This window comes from Hyla sarda, chromosome 10 (assembly GCF_029499605.1).
Source record: "Hyla sarda isolate aHylSar1 chromosome 10, aHylSar1.hap1, whole genome shotgun sequence".
Classification (NCBI taxonomy): Eukaryota; Metazoa; Chordata; class Amphibia; order Anura; family Hylidae; genus Hyla; species Hyla sarda.
Window position 1 is genome coordinate 115930721 of NC_079198.1, and position 15573 is coordinate 115946293.

At 44.2% G+C, this 15573-nt stretch overlaps 1 long non-coding RNA gene across 1 annotated transcript in view; it reads right to left on the reverse strand.

Moving 5' to 3' along the window:
- Positions 1-296: 296 nt before the first annotated feature.
- The window catches only part of LOC130294364 (uncharacterized), a 35414-nt gene continuing 20137 nt past the window's right edge, over positions 297-15573 (reverse strand). Inside the window, exon 4 of the long non-coding RNA XR_008848470.1 lies at positions 297-633. This is a non-coding gene — a long non-coding RNA (uncharacterized LOC130294364). The remainder of the gene's footprint in view (positions 634-15573) is intronic.

The following is a 15573-nucleotide window of genomic DNA, read 5'->3' on the forward strand; positions in this document are numbered from 1 at the left end:
AGATATCAAGATGGCCATTTCGCACGTCAGTGGGTACTTCTTCCGGCCTCGAAGAGGCCGGAAGAAGTACGCACTGACGTGCGAAATGGCCAGTGTTGCCTCTGAGCATTCCTGCATCCATGACCCCGGGATTCCAGACTTCTGGCTATCTGGATACCTACTTGTTCTATTCAACTTTAGATAGAACCCCCTTAAACATTATGCACAATGGCGGATGAGGCAATATGAAGTAGCTAAGAGGGTCCAGACTACAATTTGTGCTTTCGGGCCAGACAATATAAATCATCCGATGCTCATATGCCAAAAAGAACAGTAACACTTGCTGAATCATAAAACACATATTTCATACAATAAAACTGATTGTTTGCAGACCTGTGTTCTGTGCAGGTTATGTGCGGAGCTGGAGGAGGAAAAAATGGAACAAAAGCAAAAATCTACATCATTTACTACGCGGCAGAATTAATATTGAGTCAAAACCAAACTAGATTTTCTGGATTATCAGATTAATAATAATTCGGCTGGGAGTTGAACTTTCTGGGAACACCACTCTCACCATCCACCCGTCCAAAGAATTTTCCTCTACTTCCTTCCGTTGTGAAACTTTGACAATATCCAGTGTGATTGTGGAAAATTCTGAAACATAAGATGATAGATTTCCACTTAATCCTTAGATTTTCCATCGGAACTCCTTATCCCCTTATCAAAATGATGTACAATAATCAGTTCAATGGATAAAGCTTCTATATTAGACTGGGACCACAGTGGGCTTGTGCCATATTTTTAGTACTTGTATCGGGAAACTTCCCAACATACATGCAAAACATAGAATGTGTCGGCAGATAAGAACCATTTGGCCCATCTAGTGCCCAATAATCTGAATCCTATCAATAGTCCCTGGCCCTATCTTATATGAAGGATAACCTTATGCCTATCCCTATCTTATATGAAGGATAGCCTAATGCCTATCCCATGCATGTTTAAACTCCTTCACTGTATTTGCAGCGACCACTCCTGCAGGAAGGCTATTCCATGCATCCACTACTCTCTCAGTAAAGTAATTCTTCCTGATATTACTGCAGAAACCTTTTCCCCTCTAATTTAAAGCTATGTCCTCTTGTGGTAGCTTTTCTTCTCTTAAATCTCTTCTCCTCCTTTACTGTGTTGATTTCTCTTTCTCTAGAGAAAAGTCTCTATCATATCCTCTCTGCCTCTTCTTTCTTCTATACATGTTAAGGTCCTTTAACCTTTCCTGGTAAGTTTTATCCTGCAATCCATGTACTAGTTTAGTATCTTCTCCGAACTCTCTCTAGAGTATCTATATCCTTCTGAAGATACGGCCTCCAGTACTGCACACAATACTCCAAGTGAGGTCTCACCAGTGTTCTGTACAGCAGCATGAGCACTTCTCTCTTTCTATTGCTTATACCTCTCCCTATACACCCATGAGCATTTCTCTCTATCTACTGCTTATACCTCTCCCTATACATCCATGAGCACTTCTCTCTTTCTACTGCTTATACCTCTCCCTATACATCAATGAGCACTTCTCTCTTTCTACTGCTTATACTTCTCCCTATACACCCATGAGCACTTATCTCTTTCTACTGCTTATACCTCTCTCTATACACCCATGAGCACTTCTCTCTTTCTACTGCTTATACCTCTCCCTATACACCCAAGCATTCTGCTAATGTTCCTATTACATTGTCTTCCTACCTTTAAGTCTTCTGAAATAATTATTCCTAAATCCCTCTCCTAAGATACTGAGGTCAGGCCTGTGTCAAATATTCTATATTCTGTCCGAGGGTTTTTTCACCCCAGGTGCATTATCTTGCACTTATCCACATTAAATTTCAGTTTCCAGAGTTCTGACCATTCTTCTCGCTTGCCTAAATCCTTTTCCATTTGGCGGATCCCTCCTGGAATATCAAACCTGTTACATATCTTTGTGTCATCAGCAAAAAGACCAATACCTTACCATCAAGACCTTCTGCAATATCACTAATGAAGATATTAAACAAAATTGGTCCCAGTACAGATCCCTGAGGTACCCCACTGGTGGCACGACGTTGCTCTGAATATTCTCCATTGACTACAACCCTCTGTTGTCTATCACTCAGCCACTGCCTAATCCAGTCAACAATATTGGAGTCCAAGCTCAATGACTGTAGTTTATTGATAAGTCTTCTATGTGGGACAGTGTCAAAAGCCTTACTAAAATCTAGATATGCGATGTCTACTGCCCCTCCGCCATCTATTATTTTAGTCCCCCAGTCCAATAAAAATCAATAAGATTTGTGACATGATCTCCCTGAAGTAAACCCATGTTGTTTTTTTATCTTGCAATTTATGGGATTTTAGATGTTCCACAATCCTATCCTTTAGAAGGGTTTCCATTAATTTCCCTACTATTGATGTCAGACTAACTGTAATCTGCTGCTGAAATTCCCCTGCAGAATATTTCACCCGCTGTGAGAAACTTGCTGTAGATCCAGACATGTGAAAGGCCCTGATCACACAGCGGAAATTCTGCCTGGAATTTCCATTAGAAAATATTAGGCAAATTCCACTTACAGCACCCTTCTTGGAAATCGGTGATTAATATTTGTGGCAATCTGCCGTGGACATTAAAGGGGTACTCAGCCCCTAGACACCTTATCCCCTATCCAAAGGATAGGGGATAAAATGTCTGATCACAGGGGTCCCGCTGATGGGGACCCCCTGTGATCTCGGCAGCGGCACCCCAGACATTCACTGTACAGAGCGAACTTCGCTCCGTGCCGGATGACTGGCGATGGTGGGGCGGAGGCTTGTGATGTCATGGTCACACCCCGCTTGTGACATCACATGCCCCTCTCATAGATTTGCATTGAGGGGGGGGTGGCCATGATGTCACAATCCTCCGGCGCTGCACCCGACGCTCTAAACAAACGCTGGGTGCAGCAGGGAGTTCGCAGGCGTCCCCAATGGCAGGACCCCCACAATCAGAGATCTTATCCCCTATCCTTTGGATAGGGGATAAGATGTCTAGGGGTGGAGTACTTATTTAAGCACCATCCCATTCACTGCAATGTAGTGGCAAGTCTTCTCTAGCAGAATCCAATTCCTTGTGAGAAATCTCACTATGGAACTTCTGTAGTGTGAATTGAGCATCAGAATCCCATTGAGATCATGTGCATTCTCCTTATGGAAAATCAGTAGTTTGAACAGGCCATTAGAGAAGCTGGGAAGCTGTCATGATGTTATTGTCCATTATGGACATGGTCACTGGAGATCTCAAAGTAGAGATCTAGGGAACTACTCCCATTCCTCCACATGTGCTCCACGTTACACAAAAAATTAGAAGTGTGTTGGGTGGCCATCTGCAGTACCACCACTGGGCTGAACTACCTGGCTTATCGGGAAAAGCTCCTATTACGTAATAGTTCACATATGGACAGTAACATCATTGGTGCTTTGCGGGGGTCTTCTTCTGGGAGAGGGTAATGTATCCTGCTGTGGGCCTACCTATTGGAATACGTTGCCACCTTCCACCAGTTAACATATACTTAAAGAGTACCTCTCATGATCTTGTAAAATTTTAAAATCCTTCCAGTTCATTGTCCCCATCATGATAAACCACCCCTGCCTTTATTTTTATTATTTTTTAGTTTTCTACCTTGATATTGCTCTGTATTTTCTGTTCAGTCTCACAGACTGGGAAGGGGCGTTCCCCATCAGGCGGGACATCTGAAGCCATACAGGGGAGAACTTCCTCCCTCACTCTGCTACACACAGCCCAGAGCAGATGAGATGAGCTATGATTACCTAAGACTGCACATACCCCCTCAGCACTCCAGACTGCATTTCCTGATTTTGGACTTCTGCCAGGCCAGCAGGAGTCCAAAGTCTGTGCAAGAGATGGGGAAAATGTGCACTGGACAAGTAGGGAGACACCTATGGCAGCTTTTTTAAACACAAATAAAACATAGAAAACTTAATTTTTTAATCAAAGTACATTCAAAAGATTTTTTTATTTACAATAAGGAATAAAATAGCAAATTTTGTTTTAATGAGAGTGCCCATTTAAACTGAGCCTTATGTGTTCTTTTCTCTGAAATAACTTCATCTACTTGTTTCTACTGTAGTTAAATATTTCATTGTAATACATATTGACTCTGAGATTTATAGGGAAATGGAATTAAAGTTCAGACCCAGCGGAGCGTCTGATGGAAATATCTTGGAGCAGGAGATAAGTCTCCTAGATTGTGCATTGTTAGACTCGATCATCAGGGTTCTGCTGCCAACTCATTTTACAATGGAATGGAAAAAGGCATTTCAGAGCCTGTTCGGTGGAGTCTGTACTTTTCCCATCTTTGATTAGCAGAAGCCGGCAATGATTTGTGTATTGGGAAAATGTATGTGAGCATTTCCCAGAAACTTCCAGACAAGCGTCTTTAGCTTCAAATATGATGGGCATTCGCATCCATGTGGTCCAAATATTTAGCATTACAGTTCCTATTCGGCGTTGTTCTCTGTCCAGATGATTCCCAGAAAAAGACACATATTTTTCAATGAACCTCTTGTATCTGCAGCTAATAGGATGCAGATAACCACAGTAATAATCCTATTAACCCATCAGGTTCTACTGAGACCTGAAGTGAAGGAGATGTCTGAAGTTGCGTGAGCTCAGCGCCGAAGGAGTTACTGCCTCACGGTACAATTTCCTCCATCCATTTGTCTCTCCACGGTCCGCCATGTCTAGCGCCCTTTCTCCGCACTCCTGTCATATTTCGTCAATTAGGTGCTTGCCGTTTTTTTTATTCTAGAAAGTCTCATTTTTAAACTGAGCAGAATAGATTTACAAATGCGCCATAGGGGATTTTCTTAAAACAAGGAACTTATTATGAGTGGTCCTTAGGGATTCATGAGGGTATAAATCATGTAACATACAGCAAATAGAACAAAAATGTAAATACGTTTCAGATTCCAGGTCTACGTTGGCCCTTGTGCAACAGGTTTTGCCTGTTGATTAGTGTTGCTCGCGAATATTCGCAATGCAAATTTTATTCGCGAATATCGCATATCCGCGAATTTGCGAATATTTGTGAATATAGCACTATATATTCGCAATTACGAATATTTGTTTTATTTTAATTTTTTTCACAGTACACATCACAGTGATCTTCCCTCTCTGCTTCCAGCTTGTTTGGTGTAAAGAAGGCTCTAATACTACTGTGTGAGATTGGCGTGCACATTTTAGCATATGCAAATTTTCGGTTATGCAAATTTTTTTATATGCTAATTTTTGCATATGCGAAAATAAAACGCAAATATTACGAATATGCGAATTTAGAGAATATATGCCGAATATTCGTCCATATATTCGCGAAATATCGCAAATTTGAATATGGCCTATGCTGCTCAACACTACTGTTGATGATGGTAGCCCTGATGATACCTACAATAGAGGCACGGTACTTCATACCCACATGGTGGACAGTTGTGATGTACCGATACTGGACATTTGCACGAGCAAATGGCCCCGATACCTAATCTGATTACCCCCACCGGCAGATATCACGGAGGTGCCAAACTATGCAGTGCGCCCAGCAGCTGAGCGCGCATCATAGCTTGGACCTGTGGCTATTGTCGAACATCACCGATCGCGGTGATGTCCGGCATTAACCTTTTAGCGCGATCAAAGTTGATCGCAGCTTCTAAAAGTCCTTAAGTTAAAGGGGTATTCCGTGCAAAAACATCCCCTATCCAAAGGATAGGGGATAAGATGTCTGATCGCGGGGGGCCCGTCGCTGGGATCCCCGCGATCTCACTGCAGCACCCCCTCCATTCATGTCTACGTGAGGGGGCGTGATGGTTGCGGTGATCCGTGCCGTCCAATCATTGCTCCTTTACTGCTGCTAGTCATGGCAGGCAGTAGTAAAGGAGCGCTGATCAACCCTATGGCATGGCATTGATCAGTGTATGCAATCTACAGATTGCATGTAATAGTGGCCTATGGGGACAAAAAAAAAGTGTAATTAATAAATAATAAATGTGAATTAACCCCTTTCCTAATAAAAGTCTCAATCACCCTCCCCTTTTCAATAAAATAAAATCTTTTTAAAAAAATATAAAAAATCCTTTCCTCTATTAAAAACTAAAAAACACCAATTTTTCCCCCCTCAAAAAAAAAAAAAAAAATGTTAATTGGTATCAGTGAGTACTTAAAATAAAGTATTGGTACTCGTACTCGGTCTTAAAAAAATGGTATCGGGACATCCCTAGTGGACAAGCCCTGAACACCTCACATTCATCTGACACTTGGGCTACTAACTTTGAGCTGGGAGTATTTAAAACTAAAGGTTGCCATTGTCAATAACTATTATCTCTTTTGGGGGGCATGGAGAGCCGCTGGAGAGGATGGATGGACGCGGCCGTTAACTGCAAATTGCCCGCTGTGCAGCCTTCCAAATCCCATGGGGAAGACCCATAAGAAACGTTTGAAGACTCCTGCATCCTCCGCTAAGCCCTCCGGGTCAGCCCGTGGCCTTGAGTGCTTCCTCCGGCCGGGCTTCTCTCCGGCCTCGGGGCCGGCAGCTACCTCCACCATCTTCCCTCTGTCCCTGGGAGTGATGACGCGGGCATACAGCTTACCTCTGGTCTCCTGCTTGACAGCTGCTGCTACCGGAGTTCCTGCAGGATCTCCCTTGACTGTATCCTCTGCCCAGGACCCTGCTCAGGTCACTACTGAGTGCTCCCGCTGTGCCCAGCATCCCTCTGCCAGTCCTCTGCCTGCAGCCTGTGATGACCCGGTTTTGACCTGTGCTCCGGCCTGGCTGTCATCTTCTCCTTCAGCGGGGGCTTACTGAATGTCTGCAGCACCACACAGGTTAGCTCCTGTCTCTCTTTCTCCTCAGCCTCCACCACAAGACTGTTCGCCCTCCACGACTAAACCAGAGCTTACGCCATGCAGGTACAAGCTATGGTTTCTTCTCAGTCAGAACTCCTCAATGATCTCAAGAACCATGTTGAGCATCGATAACCGTGGCAGGTGCAACAATATACGGATCCGGGGTCTTCCAGAGGCAACGCATGATGAGGATCTTCAGGTTATGCTGGAAGCAATTTTCAATCTCATTCGCCTCTCATCACATCAAGCTGGATAGGGCTCATAGGGTCCTGAAGCCTCATAATTCCTCTGGTGTCCCCCATGATGTCATTTGTTGTGTCCTTGAATTCCAACTGAAGGAGTCCATCATGGTGAAAGCTCATAATCTACGCAACTTTGAGTTTGACGGGGCTCCCTACAGCTTTTTCCTGATCTTTCTTGGATTACTTTGTGCAAAAGAAGGTTGCTCCAACCTCTCCTGACTACTCTGCAAGATCATCAAGCCACATACAGATGGAACTTTCCGTTCGCTCTGTCGGCACGTAGGAATGGTCGTTCGGCGACTCTGCACTCCATGGGAGACCTCCCGTCCTTCTGCTCGGCCTTGGATATCCCGCTCCATGAACTGACAGATTGGGCACTGGCCCCTCCTCCCCTTCCTCCAGTTTGGCAGCCTGTCCGCAAACGTCAGTTCAAACACCAGCACCGCTCTCCTTCCTAACCTGCTTCTGATCCCTGTCCACGGGCTCCCTGATGATCATCTCCTGGCGGAGTTGATGTACTGAACGTGATTTTCTGATGTCTCGGGACTGCATTCTGTCCTATGTATGAATCAGAACGACAGCTCTCCTCCCCCTCTCTGCACCTGTGCACGGGCCTGGTCAGCAGCGTCCCTGACCGTGTGTGTACACAAAGAAAGAAAACAGTCCAGCACTGGTTTGCAGGTAAAAACAGCTTCTTCTTTATTGGGTCATTTCCGACAAGACAACATAACCGACGCGTTTTGGACCTACACTTGGTCCTTAGTCATGGCATTCTGTCCTAAGCTTTGATTTGCCTGGCTTCCCCTGTTTACTGTTATCCACAGCTGGGCATCACTAGTTGATTATTCATTTGTTTTCTGCCTATGGACGCGTGGAGCGGTGACGGTCTCTCTTGGTCATCTGGTGCCTCCTGCTGACGCTCTCTCGCTTCCCCCTTGAGGCCATATTGTCGTTGACTGTTTTGCCTCCTCTCTGACCTTCGGATTATTGTTTTTTTCCTGAAGTGCTATTTGCTTGCTTTTTCTTGTCCTTCCTTTTTAGTCTTGTCTTGTTGTTTCCTTTTTATTGTTTGGTCTCCTTTCTTGTTCCTATTTTTCTACCTTTTCCCCTTTTTCGTATTTTATGCTCAAAGGGATCGGATCTCTTCCTCCTGGACTCTGTTGCGGGCCCACTCTCCTCCAGACTGTCCTAGGTCGCCTTTCAGGACTTGGTGAGTGTTTTATTTTATTTGCATTTTTCTCCCATCTTATAGTCAAGTTTATCTCTTTGAATGTTAAGGGCCTCAACTACCCCTCTAAAAGGTGTCTGCTACAGCGGGAGTTAACTATGCTGAAAGCTGACATTGCATTTCTCAGGAGATGCACTTTGACCATGCTGGATCTTTCCAATTTTCACATCACCTCTATCCCTAGGTCTATTCGGCCACCTCTGATAGCAAGGTGGCTGCGGTGGCTATCTTGATTTCTAAGTCCTGCCTCCATCAGGTGACTTCCTCCTTCATAGATCCTGGGGGGCATTTTGTTATTGTGGAGGGTTCTCTAGGGGGGAGACGTTTGCTTTTCTGTAACATTTATGCCCTGAATTCTTCTCAAATTCCTTTTCTCTGTAAGGTTCTTCCCAGGCTTCACAGGTATCCTCCATCTGCATGGCTTCAAGGGGGGAATTTAATTAGATTTTTTCGCCTTCTATGGATCGTCTCTCCTGACGGGTTCTCCCCCCTCCCCTGCTCACTTGCGCTTGGCGTAGATTTTTTTTCAAAGTGTGATTCACTCTTCATCTCTATACAGTCTCTGGCGTATTAATCACCCGAGTGACTAGTCCTTTTCTTTTTACTCCCACCCGCATTGTTTGCATACGTGTATTGACAATTTTTGCTGTCACTGGTGCCTTAATGACTCTATGCTCAAATCTCAACCTTCCTGTGATTCAATTCAGGATTGTATCTCTGAGTATTTCATTACCAATGAGGGCTCTGTTACCTCGGAAGCCATCTTGTGGGAAGCACATAAGTTTGTGGTCCGGGGTCATTGTATTGCCCTGGGATCTCTCGGTTGGAGGCCTCTCTTCTGGTTACCCCCTACCTTTCAGTGCTGCGGCGACTGGTTGCAGGTGATTAGGCTCTTCAAAAGGTAGAACCCCTTCTTCTTTATGCTAAACAACGTTTTTATGAGAAGGGCAATAAGGCCCATACTATTCTAGCCAGACCCTGTGGGACCGTGCTGCTGCTCAGTCTCCCTCGGCCCTGAAGGATGCTGCGGGCACTCCTCACTATCACCCTGAAGTGATTTCTCGCCTCTTCTTGGATTATTACTCTAAACTATATTCTCTCCCTTAACTTCCAGCCGACCCGGGGAATGATGCTGCCTTGCACTCCTTTTTGTCGCGTTGCAATTTACCGACCCTCTCAGTCGCTGATCATGCTGTTTTGAACGCACTGATCACTTCCGATGAATTGACGGAGGTCCTTAAGTCTCTTCCTGCGGGGGCGTTCCCCTGGCCCGGATGGCTTTACTTACTTATTCTATAAAACTTACACTCCTCCCCTTCTGCCTCGGCTTGTTTCTCTGTTTAATTCTTTTCTCAGGGGGAGGGGATCCCAAAATCTTTTCTGCATTCCTTGGTCATGCTCATTCTCAAACCAGGCAAGGACCCCCATGATTGTTCAAGTTACAGATCCATTGCCCTTCTTAATTCGGATCTGAAGTTGTTTACAAAGATCCTTGAAACTCGCCTTTGTGGCTTTCTCCCCTCCCTTATCCACAAGGATCAGGTTGGCTTTATTCCCTGTCGTCAGGAAGAGAACAACACTAGACGACTAATGGGTCTGATTGATTTGATCAATCGGCACTCAGAGGAGGCCCTGGTTCTTAGCCTTGATGCGGAAAAGGCTCAGTTGGCCGCTTCCTTTTGCTACTCTCCAGAAATTTGGGATTACGGGGCCTTTTCAGACTGCCTTTATTAAGTTTTCCTCTGTATAATGGGACCTGGCATGGATGTCCTTTGTCCCCCTTGATCTTTGCTCTTTGTATTGAGCCATTGGCTGTTTGATTCGGGGTGACCCAGACATCACTAGGGTTCAGTTACATGAAAGGGATTTCAAGATCTGTCTATTTACTGATGATGTACTCCTTACCCTCACTCACCCTCTACTTTCTCTCCGTGCTTTATACTGGATTTTACATTCCTATGGGGTGGTTTCGGGCTATAAGGTGAACCTTTCTAAATCTGAGGCAATGACTTTGAATCTTCCTCCTTCCCTGTCCTTTCTTCTCTGGGTTTACTTCTCTTTCAAGGGGTCTACCTCAGCTCTTAAATATCTTGGAGTTTTTCTGACTCCCTCTTATGCTTCCCTTTACTCTGCTAATTTCCCTTCTTTGTTTCGGGAACTTTGAGGTCTTTTGGAGACCTGTAGGTCTCAATATATTCAGTTTTTTGGTCATATAGCGGCTGTTAAAATGACGATCCTCCCTAAATTGCTATACTTTATGAAAATGCTCCCTGTCCAAGTCCCTCTTTCTGCTATTTGCTCCTTTCAGTCTGCTTTGTTTTGTTTTATTTGGGATGTTAAGAGGCATCGTCTTCCGATGTCTGTTATTTTGGCGGGCAGATCCTTTGGGGGTCCAGCTTTCCTGGATATGGTGAGATTTATTGGGCGGCCCACTTACGTCACTTAGTCGCATGTTCTTCCTATCAAGCTTACAGCTGATGGATGGAGCTTGAGAAGCTTTGGCTTGCCCCTGTTCACCCTAACGCTCTCCTCTCCTTCCCTGGGTCCCCTTCTAGGTCCGATGGTTTTTCACGGTATGTTTGGGGTTATTGTTCTGTTAAGTTTAGGTTAGCATCTCTGTCCTCCCCTATGTGGTCGTTTTTATATCACCTTGACTTTCCGGCTGGTTTGACCTCTAGTATGGAAGGTGAATGGGGCTTCAGGGGGCTTTTTCATTGAGCAGATGTAGTGCACTTCCATTCTTGAACTCTCCTGCCGTTTAATCAATTGATGTCTAGGAATGGTCTTCCCTCCTCTGAGCGGTTCCGTTATTTTCAATAGTCATTATATGTCATCCTCCTTGGGTTCTGGGGTGGTTTCTCTACCCACTAGCTTTGAGCAAAGGTGAAGGGTCTCCTTTCCTCCATTTATTCCATTCTCATTTCCCCTCTGGGTGGAACTGACCCTACCCACCGTTATATGGTCCGCTGGGAGGAGGTTTTAAACACCCGTATAATTATCCCCCAATGGCGGGGGATCTGGGAGAGGGCCTATAAAGCCTCGATTTGAACACAGTTCAAAATTATCATGGGTTGGTACCATACTCCTGAACTACTTAATAGATTGAATCCCTGCATTCCTCCACAGTGCTGATGTTGAGGGGTTGGGATTAGGTCCACTTATAGTTGGTTTTTGGGGGTTGGTAGCCTGTTTAATCAGCTCAGTTTTGGGGGTCACCATACACCCTAAACAGTCAGCCAAACCCGCCAGTGGTGGGGCACACTGAAGCTTGGTTCAAACCTGCATTATCTTTTCAGACACCAATGACACCCAATGGACTACGTTGACTATAATGGCCATTGTATAGAAGAAATGAAGACGGCAACTCACCGATTCTTGAAGATAGTGTGTATTTTATTTTCAAACAACTCACATGGACACCTGAGCGGGGGTTGCTTCACCGATGCAGGGGCATGCAAAGGCACTCCCCTGCATCAATGAAGCACCCCCCGCTCAGGTGTCCATGTGTGTTGTTTGAAAATAACATACACACTGGCCCAGATTTATCAAACTGCATGAGAGAAAAAGTGGAGTGATTTTCCCACAGCAACCAATCACATCTCAGCTAACGATCTGAGGTAAAGTGAAACCTGAACTGTGATTGGTTGCTGTGGGGAAATCACTCCACTTTTTCTCTCACACAGTTTGATAAATCTGGGCCACTATCTTCAAGAATCAGTGAGTTGCAATCGTCATTTCTTCTATACAATGTCTATTTCAATGCTCCACTACATGACTGAGCACCACTGTTTGAAGTTTGATACTGAGGACTTGTAACTGTGACCTACCTCTGAGACTGGATAGAGGAAAGTTGTTATCGGGCAGTGCCAGATTAACCCTTTTGTGTGCTGACTATAATGGAGTCTGGTGGTTTCCATCATAGTAGCCTACATGCTGCACTATTCTGTTGGGTATTGTTCACAGAGCCTGAAATGGAGGCATCTGATGGAGCCTCCAGCATTCGTGCAAACTCAGCCTGATCCTACCAATCTCAAGCTGTAAGGGGAAGAACTTATAGGGTTGTTACAGGATTGAAAAAACATGGCTTTTCTCTTCGAGAAACACCAACACACCTATCCATCGGTGGTGTCTGATATGGCAGCTCAGCACCATTGAAGTGAATGTGTTGTACCATGGGGTGTTAGGAGAAATACCTTATCACTTCGTGATGCCAGGGCACCGTTCGCCTATACACGGTCCGAGGTTGGAGACAGCTTCTCCTGGGTCAGACACGAGGTAGTAAAGGAACACACCGATGTCAGGTTATGGATAAAGGATGGAAATGTAAAGTGTATGTTCACAAATGCCAGAAGCCTAGCAAATAAAATGAGGGAGCTTGAGGCCTTGATACCGGAGGAACATATTGATATAGTTGGGGTCACTGAGACATGGCTGGACTCCTCGCATGACTGGGCTGTCAATCTGCAGGGGTTTACATTGTTTCGCAAGGATAGAATGAACAGAAAAGGTGGTGGAGTCTGTCTGTATGTAAGAAGTGGTATGAAAGTCAGTGTGAACGATGCCATAGTGTGTGATGATTTTGAGGAGGTGGAATCACTGTGGGTAGAATTACAAAAGGAGGGAAATACTGAAAAAATAATATTTGGGGTAATCTACAGACCCCCTAATATCACTGAAGAGATAGAAGTTCGGCTTCATAAACAAATAGAGAGGGCCGCCCGGGCAGGTACAGTGGTAATAATGGAAGATTTTAACTATCCAGATATAGATTGGGGTCCGGGGTTGGCTAAAACTACAAAGGGGCGTCAATTCCTAAATTTATTGCAGGATAATTTTATGGGCCAGTTTGTGGAGGACCCAACAAGAAGTGATGCCTTGTTGGATCTGATCATTTCCAACAATGCAGAGCTGGTTGGTAATGTAACTGTGCGGGAAAACCTTGGTAATAGCGACCACAATATAGTTACTTTTGACTTAAAATGTAGAAAACAAAGACAGATGGGGAAGGCAAAAACATATAACTTTAAAAAGGCAAACTTCCCTGGGCTGAGAGCTGCACTACAGGACATAGACTGGGGGGAGGTGCTCTCAAATACTGATACAGAAGCTAAATGGGACATCTTTAAATCAACTCTAAATAACTATACAGCTAAATATATACCAAAGGGGAACACATATAAACGATTAAAACTAAATCCTACATGGCTGACAAATGATGTTAAAAGAGCAATAAACAACAAAAAAACAGCCTTCAAAAAATACAAATCTGATGGGTCAGCGATAACATTTAAACAGTACAAAGAGCTTAATAAAATCTGTAAAAATGTAATAAAAACAGCAAAAATTCAAAACGAGAGACAGGTGGCCAAAGAAAGCAAAACTAATCCTAAATATTTTTTTTTAGATATATAAATGCAAAAAAAACAAGGACAGAGCATGTAGGACCCCTTAATAATGATAATGGGGAGGTTGTCACGGGCGATCAAGAGAAGGCGGAGCTACTGAATGGGTTCTTTAGTTCTGTATACACTATGGAAGAAGGAGCTGACATTGGCCAGGTCAGTGCTGGTAACACATCATGTAATGTACTGAACTGGCTTAATGTAGAGATGGTACAAGGTAAGTTAAGTGATATAAATGTAAGCAAATCTCCAGGGCCGGATGTACTACACCCAAGAGTTCTTAGAGAGGTAAGTTCAGTAATATCTGTACCCCTGTTCATGATATTTAGAGATTCTCTGGTGTCTGGTATTGTGCCAAGGGACTGGTGCAAGGCGAATGTGGTGCCAATCTTCAAAAAGGGCTCTAGGTCTTCCCCAGGAAACTATAGACCGGTAAGTTTAACGTGCATTGTGGGTAAATTGTTTGAAGGACTTATAAGGGATTACATACAGGAATACATAGGGGATAATAGTATTATAAGTGATAGCCAGCATGGGTTTACTAAGGATAGAAGTTGTCAAACCAATCTAATTTGCTTTTATGAAGAGGGGAGTAGAAGCCTTGACAGAGGAATGGCTGTGGATATAGAGGTGGGGCTGTGTATATAGAGGGGGGCTGTGTATATAGAGGGGGGGCTCTGTATATAGAGGAATGGCTGTGGATATAGTGTTTCTGGATTTTGCTAAAGCATTTTATACTGTCCCTCATAGATGTCTGACAGGTAAGTTAAGGTCTTTGGGTTTGGAAATTTTAGTTTGTAACTGGATTGAACACTGGCTCATGGATCGTACCCAGAGAGTGGTGGTCAATGATTCGTACTCTGATTTGTCCCCGGTAATTAGTGGTGTACCCCAAGGTTCAGTACTGGGCCCGCTGTTGTTTAATTTATTTATCAATGATATAGAGGATGGTATTAACAGCTCTGTTTCTATCTTTGCAGATGACACCAAGCTTTGTAGCATGGTACAGTCTATAGTGGATGTGCATAAGTTACAAGATGACTTGGATAGACTAAGTGTCTGGGCATCCACTTGGCAAATGAGGTTCAATGTGGATAAATGTAAAGTTATGCATCTGGCTACTAATAACCTGCATGCGTCGTATGTCTTAGGGGGGATTAAACTGGCAGAGTCACTGGTAGAGAAGGATCTGGGTGTACTTGTAGATCACAGACTACAGAATAGCATGCAATGTCAGGCTGCTGCTTCCAAAGCCGGCAGGATATTGTCATGTATAAAAAGAGGCATGGACTCGAGGGACAGGGACATAATACTCCCCCTTTATAAAGCATTGGTACGGCCTCACCTGGAATATGCTGTTCAGTTTTGGGCACCTGTCCATAAAAGGGACACTGCGGAGTTGGAAAGGGTGCAGAGACGTGCGACTAAACTAATATGGGGCATGGAACATCTTAGCTATGAGAAGCGATTAAAGGAGTTACAATTGTTTAGTCTTGAGAAGAGACGTTTGAGGGGGGATATGATAAACGTATATAAGTATATTAATGGCCCATACAAAAAATATGGAGAAAAACTGTTCCAGGTTAAACCCCCCCAAAGGACGAGGGGGCACTCCCTCCGTCTGGAGAAGAAAAAGTTTAGTCTCAAGGGGCGACACGCCTTCTTTACCATGAGAACTGTGAACTTATAGAACGGTCTACCTCAGGAACTGGTCACAGAAGGAACAATTAACAGCTTTAAAACAGGATTAGATACATTCCTGGAACAAAATAACATTAATGCTTATGAAGAAATATAAAATCCCATCCC